Here is a 14,847-nt window from a genome sequence, read left to right as displayed (position 1 = left end):
GATTGTGGAGTATGTTTGTGCCACATTTGACATCAAGTAATAGATATTGTGCCTAATCTCGTGACTAAACCATGATTGTAGGTGAATTCTGAACTTGTACCTTCTGTAGCACCAGTGAAGTGTACGCAATTAAAGACAGAATATAATATCTAGATTTTTATAAGGCTATAACAAATAACTTTTACCCATGCACATGAAATACTGCATCAGGCAAATCTATAATTAGTTAAAACTAAACCAAAGTGTGTTTCTATTATTAACATTATTGCATAAACGTCTCAGTGCCATAGCTGAAAAATCAAAGCCAAGTAACAGTTCAGAGACAGTTGCTGCTATAAAACTTTTGACCTTAGTTACCGAATGTACATACAAACAAATAAACTAACCAGACAGAGATAGTCCCTTAGGAGCAATAATGATTTGCAAAATTTTGGGGGCTTCTAGCCAACCTGTAAAGTTGATGAAATAAAAAGTTTGCCTGTGTATGCCAGCTCATTAATCAATGCCCTTTTTCACTAGCTGAAAGGCTGGTTTGTAGATTTACTTCTACCCAAAGCATCCATTTTTGCATCTTTTCCAGTTAATGCTGCTGACTCGAAAGCTCCAGGAGTCAGGGAGTGTTTTGATGAAACATTGTGGACATCATTGTGCATCTTGCCGTGATAGCTCTGTGCAAGGCCCTAAGTCCAGTCTTACCAGTTGTAGTCTTCAGAATACAGCTGTCCTCTTGGATGCCTATTGCTTCATGTTGGCTTAAAATATTGCTATGCTGTATTGTCAATTCTGGGACCACTTGAGTAACTGGTTCCAAATAAATTTTTTTAGTAATGTTAGAGATACTTGATGGTAGGCATTGCTGGTTCAAGGGGTCTCAAGTATGCCAAATTAGTTCTCAATATTCCTGTGTCAAGTCTTCTGCTTATCATTGGCCTCTGGCCTTGCCACATCTTATTCGAAGTCCTGAGGATTATCTTGTTGAGGGTTTGCATTAATCTCCATTGCTCAAGTCTTCTTGCAGTCAGCTGCAATCATGCTCCAGTGATTAGCAGAAGCAGTCACTACTGAATCTTACATGTATTTTTCATCTTCAGCATAAATTTAGTTTTGGCAGCATGCTCATCCCCAAACCCCCCTAAAATCCCCTTTGAAACACATGTTAGAGGCTTAAACTTATTAATTACTGGGATATGTACTGGTATATATTGGGGACAGTTCAAGGTAGAGTTTCAGAAAATGACAACTCCTTCTTGGTGTCTCTGAGGAGACGTAGGACATAGTAAGTTTGTTTATCAGAATTTTGTTCCCAGCTAGCATTGCCTATCAACTCTGAGCAGGGCTTTGTATCTCTTAGCTTGAGCCTCCTAAGCTAGGGCAGAATCATAAATACGAGCTTCGGATGTCTGCCATGCCACATCTATGTGGTGCACCTGAAATCAGAGCTGTGGTTCCTCTGACATCTGTCTTCAGTACGCCTGTTGGATTATGTGTTTGAATAGCTACAAAACATGATGATCTTATCCCATTTCAACACACACCTACTCAAAGAATATTACAGTTGGCTTACCTAAGAACTAGACAAAATATTGCCATTTAAAACTTGTTCACATTGTTAAAGCATAAAGGGAACGATTCCTTTCTTCACCTTTTGCTTCAGACGCTGTGTCATGGTGAGGCACAGGCAGTGGATGTTAGGAAACCAGCTCAGCAAAATCTTATTTAAAAGTTTGCAGAAGGCCTTGCCATGTTCAGGTGCATGGAGGGTGGTGTGAGAATGCACAGTGTGAGGCTGTCTCTGGCTTTAGACCCTAATCACTGGGAGTGGAAGTGAGGAAACATAATGAGAAAGTGGGGAGCGGTGTATACCCACTGTGAGCCACATAAACAGAAAGGTGCTGGATGTAGCTGTAACCCTAAGTGAGATGCCAGCAGTAGAGAGGTTATACAACAGAAAGAAGCACACTACAGCTTTTTCTCCCCCCCCCCAATACAAAGACAAGACATTATGTCTCTGTGGTTTAGGGCAAATTCCATCATTCTTTTTGCCCAACCTCTGGGACTACTCCTGGAAGAATATTTCCTACATGCTAATCTGCAAGTCACCTCATGAAGCTTGGATTTGAGGTGATTTCAAACAGCAGATTTCTATAACAAAAGGTTAAGTTGTCATGCATAAAGACGACCCTTTGCCTTCAGAAAAAGGCCACACAAAGCAACCTACATTTTGTCCACCTAACAAGATACACATGGAGCTTACATCAATAATCATAAGCCTTTAAATGTATGTGTGTCTTCACTCGCTGCGCTGCGACTTGTTTGGGCTGTGTAAACTCTTCAGAGCCTTGTCCTTGTATATTTGTGTGAAATGTCTTGCACACCTACAGAACTGTATATGAAAAATAAATCCTAATCCTCATCAATAATCAAAGAAGGGAGCAGCTGCAGGCTGTACTTTGGCTGACCCTGGCCCAAGTGAGCTGAAGAGAAGAAAATGAAACATCAGTATATAGCACTGTGAAGCAGAAGACAAGTGTCTTAGCTCCTGTCTGAAGTGATCTGCATACCTGCAGCGCTGCAAAAGCAGAGGCTGCTTCTTCCCATGAGTAACAGGGTGATGCACAAAATGCCTCCTTGGTCCTTGCAGCCAGCACAGCCTGTGAAGGGCTGCAGCAAAGCACATACATGGGTGGGTCTGAGGCCAGGAGGCCAGGCACTAGAATTGTCTCTGGCCCAGAGGGAAAGAGGCAGGGTGACTCCAGGAGTACACCCACAGCAAGACACATCTCCAAAGGTGTGAGTGTTAATTCTTTCATAAGGGCATTACTTTGTTGAAGTCAGATTTTGGTCATGGCCATTGCCACAGCCTGCTCTGTGTGTTGCTGGAGTTCTCAGAATGACAAAAGGTGTGAATTTACTCCACTTTGTCTTCACTGCCTGCCAATCTTTGGCTGTTTTTAGTCCTCACAGGGATAGTGGATATGCACAATTTCACGTGTTCCACCACAGCTGAATTTTCCATACAAATCCCCACTTTACAGCTCTCCTGTGCTCTCAAAGATGAGAAATTATGTTTTTGCCAGTTTAACCCATGTAAACTTCAGCATAATCTGAGTTTGGGAGAGAATTAATAAATCCCAGTGCATGTTTCCTGGGAAGGAATTCTAGTCTGTTTTCAAGGTGATGGAGTGAAAATAGCTTTTGCTTCACTCCACACCTTGGATTGGACATTACTTCCGTAGAACAAATGAAGTATTCCCAAGAACACCAACAGAAGGCCAGTAATTTTCTTTCTTTCCTTTTCCCACCATTCTTAAATCTTCACGCTCTTTTCAGCATGTACTGTTGGTGTTTTGTTTTGTTTTGTTTTTTGGTTGTTGTTGTTGTTTTGTTGTTTTTTTTGTTTTTTTTTTAAATCTAAATCCTTCCATCATACTACTTCTGCTGGTTACATGCCTGTCTTCCTTCCACCTGCTGCAGTAAATATACTATAATGATCATGTCAGCAGCAGTTGATGGGGGACCTGCTTACAGGACTGGCTGAATCAACAGTATGGGGAGCACCAATCTAGCACTGTTACGTTGCTACCTGAGAAGTGGTGCGAACTAGCAAGGTGTAGTTACACTTGTAGAAATTTTGAAAGTTTACCAAGTATTCTTTCCCCCTTTCTTTATTCTATCTTTCCCAGTGCTCTTGTTTTCCTTTTTCCCTAGATAGGAAGTAGTTCAGCCTTTGTCTCTTAAGATTGCATTCAAAATGCCACAGATCTTTCAGAATCCCTGGGCCATCAGTTTTTAGTCAAACTGGTATTTTTTTGTTATTTAAATGGAAATACTCTCCTGGAGCTGCTTCTCAAAGACTTACAGCAGTGGTTATGTGAGAAAGTGGCTAACTTTCAGTCAGTTTAGGTAAGGAAGCAGGTAAACAGTAGCATTTTGCATGATTTTGCAGCTTTTTTGGAGGTCTGAACGCGGTTGGTAAACTTTGTATTTACAATGCTTTTAACTAGCTATTCAAGCAGGAAAACTCTTACGTAAGTGCATAAGGACTATGTGACATCATTTCTAGTGTGCTGTGGGTTGTTTTTAAGTGACTTTGTTGGCTGGCTTTTGTTCTGTTTCCTGTTTCTTAGTCTGATATATGGACTGGCTCTCGCTTTGGGATAAATCTGAATTGCAGTTTTAGAATATGGAATTAAGTTATGAGTATTATCTGTTTGGCTTGTATCTTTGTTGTGAAGCAACTAGTACTTCACTCACGCTGTAAATGTACATTATTAAAAATATATATTTAATAAAATTAATACTACTCTGAGTTCAGTACTCACCCACTGGTCTGTCCCCGCTGCCTGGTAGTCTTCACTTGCTGTTCACTTAACTAAATTTCATTAGGTCTTACTTGCACTTTTCTTATGTAATGTCCTGGGGGAATGCAGGTGGTCAGTGAAGAAACAGTGTAAAGCCAAGTCTAGCAGAAGACTACTTTGCCCCTGAGACACCTTCAAATCTTCAATGTCATTCTGCTAGAGTGGTGAAGGCCATATGGCACATTTACAATATAGCTTTCAGAGGGGCAAGGAGACAGACTCTTGTTGTGTGGAGCTCACTTTATCTAGGAAATACTAGAATGTTGTGAAAATAAGTGGAAAATGAAAAATTCACAGTTGAAACTGATTTGGAAATGAAACATAATTGTATTGTTAATTTTGTATAAATGGTTGCCTGCAGCAGCTGACTTTTATGCATACTCTTCCATGGCTAGCCTAAATCAGCTAATGAGCCTAATCAAAAGGGGCCTTAGCTAAGGCAAAAATTCCAATTTTAAATTGAAGATTTTGCTGGTTTCACTGATCTGATACAGGCTTGTGTATAGACAAATACAATGTAAAACTACAAGACAGGATGCCCACTACTGCTATATGTATGCCATCACTGGTAGCTTTGATTGCATGAGAATGGATTTTAAAAAGCATAGCTGATTTTTACTTTAAATCCTCAAATATGTTTCTTTTTCCTTTTATATGCCTATCTAAGCTTGTAAGCTTAAGAGAAAAAAGAAAGGGCCTTTGCCTGAAGTAATAAAACTGGACAGCCAGCGTGCCTTGGAGTGTCTCCTGGGTTGCGCCCCATAGCTCGTTAAGAGTTAAAATAGGAAGAAATTAATTGAAATGGAAAATACATTCCAAAATGCTGAGAAAGAGTTATTTAGTCTGCGTTATGGGGGACAGCTTCATCTGGTGGGTGAGCGCTACCAATACAAATGCTAACAACATGAAGTTCTACTGGGAAGAAATTAATGTTGTTTGTGCCCTTCCTGTCATTGCATTTTATGATTAGGCTGGTGAATAAGTGTATTTTCTTGGCATTGGATCTCATGAAAACCTTAACTGAATGTTTGGTGAGTTGCAAGAAGTAGGTTTCAAAGGGAGTAAAATTAAAATTAGGGTGATGATGGAACTTTGAATCTTAAGTTGTCTGTTTTGCTTTGGATGGGTCCCTGAGAATGTATAATGCAAAATGCAGTAGTGACAAATCAGCACTAGATAATAAAATTATTTTGCCCAACCTCTAAAAGCTGAAATCTGCAAATCTAATTTCCTGTAGAAGTTTTTTACTGTTGTTTACAGCTGTACTGTAAAGCATATATGGATGTACAACAGGAGAGTCATCTGGCCTTAAATGCAGTTGATTGTTTGGCTCAGGAGTGTAATAAAACTGCCAGCCAAACTCTTACCATTAAACACTGAGTTATCTATACTTGACAGGAGCTTGTCAGTGATTTCCAGTAAAAACTCCTGGAGGCCTAATAATTGCAAAAATGCTGAAAGAGAATTTTCACCCTCATTAAGAGTCAGAAATCAGTTGTATATTAGTGGACTACAGGCAAACTACACACGCTTGAGCTGAGCAGAGCCCGGTGCCATTACAATTTCAACCTGCAGGCAAGGATGTGAGTAGTGAGCACTATGTCTTTGCAGTCCAGAGGAAAGCGTGAAACATGATTAGAAACATGATTAGAGTAAAAAGATTTGTTTTTCTTCTTGATGTTTACTGTAGGCTCATTTAGAGGATTAATTTCCCTGCACACTTGTCCTTCCTTGGTATCTGTGTCTCTAGAGGTGTTGGAAGAGGGAGCTGTACTCAGTGTTGCAGGTTCTGCTGGATAGTTGAGCTCTTAAAAGTCAGCATTACAATGCCTTTTATGGATCTAAACCTTAGAAATACGAGTCGTGTTTGCAAAAGGGATTTAAATGATCAAGTGCGTAAGAGTGCTCCAAACCACCAGAGGAAATGCTTCTTGCACCTACCTGTAGCAAGTTTTCATCAGAAGAAAGAGTATTCCCTATCCCATAGAGTTTAGTCCCAGCAAAGCAGACAGTAAGTACTCAAGAGGACACAGAGGGGAATCTAAATTTCTTTTACTTCTTTGTAATTGTTTTCTTTTTGTCTGCATCTGAGTGCCTCTCAAAAATGTAAAGGCATTATTTAGAAAGATACCAATGATCTAACTATCAGTTCTGTAATAGTCATTGCTGTTTTCACGTTTCTCAATTAGTCCTGGAGACTCCCTTCATTCTCTCTTCATTCAACTTCTGAAAATAAGATTTTAAACTTGACCAAAGTGCTTATGAAGGAAGCAAATCCCTTCAAAAGAGGCTGAGCCCCGGAAGTGTCAGCTGTGATTCATTAATGGTGTAGAGACACATAATCAAGCTGATGAGGACAGGGAAAGTTTCCGTAAGAGTTATAGTACTAAAATGAGACTGGAAGAGTGGTCAACATTGTTTGAAATAGACACAATCCCTAAGCAGATCACTATTATTTTCTAGACTTGTTGCAGTGCTTGAGGCATTGTGCGACTCACAAAGCCTCTCAGCCACCTCTTTCCCTTCAATTTCTCCATCATTGTGGAATTTAAATAGCTTGTTCTTCTCAGACAATAGATGTCTTTCTTCCACCAATGCTGTATTTGTTATAAATGACATTTCTGCTTAAACAGAAGAGTCTTGATTAAAAAAGGACAGCAGTCAAGCTTTTTTTACCAAACAAAGTAGAATTTATTTTAAAGAATTCAACTGAGTAGATTTCAGATATTTGCGTAACAGCAAGACTTGTTTTCAGAGGAAATTCAGTAATTTCAGGAACAAGTGAGTTTAAATTAAGTTTATTTATTTTAATTATGAAGGATTTTCTAAACACAGCAGTTTGGCCACAGCCTTTCTGACTAGCTTTGGCTGCAGCAGCAAGGCATGAAGTTTAGTGGTGGGTTGATAAAGATGATACTTCTCAATCTGGAAGTGTTAATCTTACTTGAGATACATTATTGAGTCTACAAGGAGGAAAGTTTTTTAAAGTGCTAATTGCATATATTCTCTTTATGCTGTTTCCAGCAAGGAAATAGTTGAGAAGCTTTTATTGAGTTGGGCATTGTGTTGAATTGAAGTCAAGATAGTGTTTCAATACCTCTGTTCTTACATGTGTTGGCAAATGATCAGGGATGGAAAAATAGCAATATATGTTTTCCAGCCAGCAGTCTGTGGTTTACGCCCCATAAGCTGTAGATCACCCACATTTCTGTTTGAGGCAAGCCTCAGCAAATTCAGGCTTGCACGATTTCTTTGTATGGTTTGCAGTTCCAACCTGCTGAGTTGTGTTTGGGTGTTCAGGCTCATGTGAACTAGGAAGTGTCCAACTGATGTCAAAAGGAAACAAAAATAATTTGAAATCTGATCCAAGGTTTGTTGAAGCCAGTGGTAATGCCTCATGACTTCAAGCAGTCTTCTGGTCAGATGTGTCTTCTGTAATGTAACCAATGATATTCACTTTCCTTATATGCCTCTGAATCCGTTTGCCTCACCTAAGACAAGTAGAAAAGATCTTCCCATGCAATCTCCTGAGTTGTTAAGGACTGCAGTAGAGTTTCCTTTTTCTGTGAGTTTTCTGGTAACCAGAAACCTAAAGCCAGAAACACTCCAGAAATAACCTGTTAAAACACAGGCTGAGAAGAGGGTACCCGGACACATTGCTAGCTGGAAGAGCCAGTTGAGAGCAAGACACCAAAGTCTCCAGGACTGGTAGCAAAATGCTACTACTTAGACACAAGGCAAACAAAACAGGAACTGACACACTGACAGTGAAGTTGTGAACTGATAGAGTTGATACACATGACAATATGGAGGAGTGTTTGAAGAGGGGCTTAACGTTGCTGCAAGGTAGCAGGAGTAAAGCTTTATGTGCTGGTGACTAACCCCTCATTTCTTAAAGCCTTACAAGCATGCCTGTTGGTGACTACTCTGAATTCACTTCTGGTAGGTTAGTTTTGCAGAGGTTAGTATCTGTCCCACCTCCCCCTCCAACAGCACAGCTCTACACTGGCATGCTGCAGGCCTGTGGTTAAGTGCTGCAATCTGGTCCTGTATGAAATACTCTACTCTTTAGGTTTGTGGTACAGTAACTTGAGCAATCCCAGCTATGTGCATCTTGTCATATGGCTCTATAAAATGGGAACACACTTTCCTACAGTTATTAATTTTCTACTGCAACATAAAATATATGCTACATCTGCCACTAGAGTTCAGTGTTTTCAGGCTCCCCGATGCTGAGGGGCAATTCTTGAGGGGCAGATGCATGAGATGAGGAAAAACTTTTTGTCCCCAGAGATATGTCAGACATTTTTCATGTGTTTAAAATGCTGCCAGGATAGGAGCACCTGTAATTAGTATAAAATGGAGGAGTCTTCTCTGGAAATTAGATTTTTTTTTTCCTACTGCGTTCTTTAGTTTGTATCTAAACAAAATAATTATTTTTGTACATACATGTCTACTTTTGAGAGACTTACCATGCTGCACTGGAAAAGAGATCTGAGTGAAGCTGTGTCTATTGATTTGCTCCTTGCTGTTTAATTAATTCAGTTGAATATGATTAAAAGAGAGGAGTTAATATTTCTGTATAATCTTTGTCAGTTGAATATGAAGCGTTAGTGTTTGTTGGCTTGCTTCTCTCTGATCTGCAAAGAAGGAGGTTAGGAAATATCTTTGGTCTCATCTTTCCTGTTATGATAAATAACTGATCTGTGGTCAGAGCTGTAAAGTTCATAACCTACCCAGAAAAAACTTAGGAACAAACCACTGCTGCTGCAACATTATGTAAAGTGGAAAACCTTTTTTCCTGGGGAGGGGTGCTGCTTAAAGATGATTTCACAAAAGAGGAAGCCCTTGCTGTTTATCCTGCTTGATCCAAATGTGCAACATTTCCTGTGGCCAGATCTGCAGTAGAATCAAAGGGGGTAGCCATTTTTCTGTGGTCTATTGCTTCCTATAGCATACCCATATAAGAGAGGAAGAAAATTACCATTTGTTATAAAACTACTTCTAACCTTCCTTATCTGAGCAATCAATTAAAAACAATGATGCATTGGTAATAACACCACAATGTCCAGTTGATAATCTGTTTTTCACATCTGTCTGGCAGAACCTCTGTGTATTTTAGGGTGACAGAAGCAGTTTTATGTATTCTGGAAGATGGAATTTATCCTTAAGACTTTGCAAAAATGGAGAGTAGACAGCTGATCTTTGCAGGAGGTCATAAAGTGTTTGTGTGAAATAGCTACATCATGGGTTTTAGAAAATCAGCATGACTATTGGCAGCCATCTAGAAATTAAGACCCTTGTTAATATTCGGCATTTATTACCAAATCTTGATATCCTGATACAGGCATAATCACTACTGAACTTGGGCATTTTGCATGTTTGGGTATGTATTTCAATTATCCTGGAAGGTGCTTAGAAGACTCTATGATAGTCAGCTTTATAAAAACTGAGTATGGACAGAAAGACTTCAGGCCTTATGTCAAATGTGGACAAACACAAATGCCAGAGACCTCCTGGCAGAAGTTGTGTCATTGAGGCCAAAGGTTAGTGCATTGACTAACACTGAGAACGTTCGCAGGCCTGCAAGTACACATGTTCCTCATCCAGACTGCTGGAGGGACTTCATTTAGCTGGATATAAACATTTGCCAGCTACTTGCAGAAATTCTCTGACAGATGAAGAAGGCTATACAGTCTTTCAGGAGTGTGTGTAGTGCTACCATACACACAAAATTACATTAAGGTAAAATTATTTAGGTTACAAGGTCAAACAGCAGATGGCAAATGCCATAATTAAGATTACCTGTGCAACTTTGGTTTTAGTCCCCTTTGTATCTAAATAAAATTACAGTCTTTAATTGCACCCTGTGCGTTTTAACTGTGATGGCTCCAAACCTCGGCTAAGGAGTATTTGGGAAGTCTGGAAAATGCTGAATGCTCTCTAAGTGGAATAATGTTACTGGATTAACTGGGATACTGGAATAACTTTACAGTTACTGGAATAACTTTATAGTTACTGGAATAACTTTACAGATTTTACCAAGGAAGCAAGCCATGTCCAGTGCAGTAGAGAGCAGGCTTTCTCCTTTATTTAGGACTGAAGTTTTAGTCTAGTGAAAAGGAGTTTCTTTCCAAAGTCTGTGTGTGCACAGTTAACCAGAGCCATACACAGGGAATGCAGTTCTTCCCGTTTTCTTAAGCACTGAGGTAACTATGCCTCCTGGATTCTGCAATCTTGTGACAGGGCCCACAGGATGCTGAAATGACTGATTAAATCAGTTGCCAGCTAGAGCCCTGGGTGGGTAATGCAGGAGGCAGAGGCAGGATTCCTGGATTCCACTTGTGACTGACTCAGTGTGTAATCTTCAACAGCAAATGTAAGTCAAACCAGGGCATGCTCTGATCTGTCACAGAAGGCAGTTACAGGATTAATGAATTTTATCAAAGCTAGTCTAGTCAATACTGCAAAACACAGGCACAAATGACTCTTGGGTGCTGGGTCCCATTTTATCAGGGACAGGCTGACAGAACTAACAGGGATGCTGCATTGCAAGCCCATGCTGTTTTTCAGCCTGCTAAGAAGATGCATTCCTTCTCGGTACAGGGCTTGCATTAGTGTTTTCTGCCCTCCCTTTCACTTAATTGGCCATTACCATCCACAGTTGTTCGAATTCATTCATTGAACCCACATTTCAGCTACATCCTCCAGAGCTCCCATGTCTTTGCCTTGGCTCAGTGTCCCTGCTCCACATCTCACACAGCAAAGGACAGACTCAAATAATCTAAGGACAGAAATACATGCACATGCACCAGCTACTTTGCACTAAGTCCAATTCTTTTGTGACAGGTCAGATTTACTTTTCAAGTTCTGAACAGCTCACAGGACTCACACCACATTTCTAACGTTTCCCTGAGGCATCAGACTGAGTGCCGCTGTGCAGAACAATGGGGTAATCAATGCAGGCACAGTGGGGCTGTCTAATTTGCCTGGAATTGGGACAAAATCCATGGGAAGAATTGGGCCAAAATGCACATTCCCAGAGCGAGTGTCTACAACATGCAGTCGGTCTCATTCTTTGGGAGAGCAGCAGGCTTGTAGAGCAGCCCAGCACAGGGAGCTCCCTCAGAGCTCCTCTGTCAATGGTCCCACACCAGCCAAGGGAAGGTAGCAGGGCTGTTTTTCTCCTTGGATCATCAACAGTTCCAAGGAAGAAATATAGAAGAGAATGTTCTTTATTGGGTACTGCCTGGTCAGTGGTGTGAGAAGAATCTGAAATTTAGTAATGAAATTAGTGTGCAGAGCATCGCAGAGTTGGCTTGTGTGTGTCATTTGCTCCAAAAAGCCAGGTGACAACTCCCTGCCCAGAAGTCAATATTCTCATTCTCAAAATATCAAAATGTTGAAAGCAAGTGTCCAAAGTCTGAGACAACCTGAACGTGGATGTGTTTTGCAAATTATAAAATAAAAAAAGCATTTGGGTTTCATTCAGATATTGACCCATTATATTTTAAAATATTTCTTAGATAACTTTTTTCCCCCTTGGTAGAACATTTTCACATGGAAGTTTTGAAATATAAAACATTGATATGTTAGCAGTAATGGAATATTATGTAAAGTATTCGCATTATCAAAACTAGTCCAAAACTGAGTTCCGTATCCATATGAATCACAGTAGAAATAAGTTGTTTTAGTATGCTGTTTCCCTGTCTTTCTCGCTCACTGCTTTTGCTGAAAAGAAGTTAATCAAGATGATTTTATGTTATCTATTTTACAGTAGTTAACTCATCAGTTGGAAATTAGTCAGAGATTAGGAAACATTTTGAAGTTATCAAAAAACTGGCAGGTTAGGATGAAATCAGTTAATCTTTAGCCTCACAGGATAGAAAGAGGAAATGTAATTGCAACACTGAACTGTGTCTTATAGTCATTATCACTTAGAAAGCCCTTCAGATAATTCTATAATTAGCAAGGGACATGTAATGGAGGGAAAAATACCTGACACAAGAGGAACTTAGTGAATCTCTTCATTCACAAGTGGGATTTAGCTGCCACGCCAGTACAATCTGCTGAAACAAAGCTCCTTTGAGTAACAAGTCGAAGTTTATGATATCTTGGGGCAGGAGATACCTGGACCTTGACTAAGTGGCATGGCTCAAACAGCTGCTTGTGCTCATCACTAAATCACACATGTTGTTGGTCAGGAGCAAACTGTAGTCACCAAATAGTAAGCAAGACTTATTCCAGTCAGGTAACTGACTGCAGTTGTCTGATTCTCAAAATACCTTTCAGCACAATTACTGCTTCAGTCAGATCACTGAATTAAAACCAACTCAGTTTATCACACATGTTGATGTTTATATAGTACCTGTCATCACTCACTTAAATGGATAAGAATATGGATAGAGATTAATTCCTTCTCTGTATTCTGTCTTGAAATATAAACAGTGTTTTAACTACTAATTCCTGAAGTGTGACTCTTTATAAAAGATCTACCTAAATCTTAACAATAGTTACTGGTGCTTAGTTCAGGATTGATTTGCTTCAGTGTTATTTATACAACGAACAGAGTGTGTCAGTGATTTCATCTCAGCTGAGAAAACTCAGTTAAGTTTTCAAGTGTTCAAAGTCCAGGTTCTAATGCCGAATTGTGTAAATAAGAGATGACAAAAGAAAGATAGTTTGATGATTCTTCTAGCAAGGTAAGAAAACCATGTTGGGTTTCTTTTGAAAAGTGTTCTTCAGAAATTGCCTGCCTATTTTTTTTTGAGTGGAAAACTGCTGTTCAGTTAAACTGTTGAGGGAAAATATCTTTGTAGAAAGTTACTTTTTTATTGAGGAAAAAGAAGAGATACATGCAGTTGTATCATACCAATGTGGGGGCCATATTTCTGTAGTCAGGTAACTTAATAAAGGCTTCTGATTCCTAGGGTGTGAAGAACGTGTATAAATGCCCAGTTCAGATTTTAGATCATCACATTAAAGTCACAAATCTGGGATTCAGAGCTGCAGTTGTAGTCAGGCAGCTATAGAGCTAGAACCATCTTTCTCAGCCATGTTTGGGCGACGCCTGTTTTCCATCTTCTGTAGGGATATATTGGTGGGAAAACTCTTCAGGTCTAGTTTCCAGCTTCTGCAGGCAATTCTCTCTTCTAATCCTACTCACATCTGACATGAGCTTTTTCTTCCCCCTTTTCTTACTGGAGTCATATTCTGGCTCTCATTCTCTCATGAACAGAACTTTCCTTCAGTTTCTAGCCCAAATATATTAATGGATATTTTATACATGTTTTTCTTTAGTTGTCTTTTAGTTTCAACACCTCTTGTAGTATCTCCCACCAGATTACCAACAGGAAGCAGTAGCTTTAATTTAACTAGGGAAAAAACCAAACAAGCCGAACTCTGCTTACAAAAGAGAATATAATTCAAAACCAGACCGTATTTTTCTCTGCACCACCAAGCCTCAGTAATTTTGCAAAGTGCCCTCAGCTCTGCTAGCTGCTCCATCTCCTGCTCTCTGGCAGCAGTGGGGATCCAGGTTGGCTGAGGAGGTGATATTTCCTGCTTGTGAGACATTCCAGCGTAAGGAGGGGGCACTCTCACACAGTCTTCTCTTTAGCTAGTTATATCAGTGAACTCCAACCAGAAAATGCCAACTGCATAACATTATGACCACAATTGCTCCAGCTAGAATGCTTCAGATACCGCCAGAGCTATCAGTGAAAAGGCAATGCTCTCTACTGCTGCATCAGCTGTCCTTCCAGAGCTGTTCACCAGCACATCCTCTCATTCAAACACTGATGAGGCATGTTTCAAACATAACAGAATCCAGATGTTGTGTATTCATTGTATAATTGCACAGCTGAAAAGAGGTTACAAAGTGGCCAGATAGCACTAAGCAGTAACCGCGGGAAAGTATTCTGTGAAATCTCTGCAGACCAGGTTAGACGTAGCCATTCAGTGCTGTGGATTTATACATTTGGGAGAGGTTAACCTTCATTTTGACTCAGCTGTAAACCTTCTGAGTGATCTGTAGAGTATGGCTCTACGAGACATGACTTGACTCTCCAGGTTAGCTGCACAGGACCCACACCTCTTCACTCAACTGACTGTGGCTGGCATAGCGCCTGCGCAGCACATGAACATCTGTGGTGCGCTGAGCACATTTTGCGTGGCATGTAAAGGTGTGATCTTTAGCATGACTAGTTCTGCAGAACAAAGCCCTCCTAGTGTTCTGGTGACATCTAGTCTTTATATTCGTGTTTTCAGTTCATACATTCATGTATGTATTCAGTTGGCCAAATTTTGTAAACCGATAAATGGTCACAGCACTTAGATCTGCATTTGGATGTGTATGACCACATTGCCAAAATAATAGTTTGTCACCATTAGTAATTGCTGACAGTATCATTAGTAGTCTAACATTTTTGGGTAAACAGGATTTTTGATTGCAAGATTTTTATTCTCCCAAAGATTGGGATTTCAA

The 14,847-nt window shown here is 40.0% G+C and overlaps 1 long non-coding RNA gene across 2 annotated transcripts in view; it reads left to right on the top strand.

Moving 5' to 3' along the window:
- The window catches only part of LOC127389241 (uncharacterized), a 155,172-nt gene that overhangs the window by 87,049 nt on the left and 53,276 nt on the right, over positions 1 to 14,847 (top strand). The gene's annotated exons all lie outside the window — the stretch shown is intronic.

This window comes from Apus apus, chromosome 11, assembly GCF_020740795.1.
Source record: "Apus apus isolate bApuApu2 chromosome 11, bApuApu2.pri.cur, whole genome shotgun sequence".
NCBI classification, from domain to species: domain Eukaryota; kingdom Metazoa; phylum Chordata; class Aves; order Apodiformes; family Apodidae; genus Apus; species Apus apus.
Note: the sequence above shows the minus strand (reverse complement) of the source record. Positions and strands in the feature narration are given on the sequence as shown.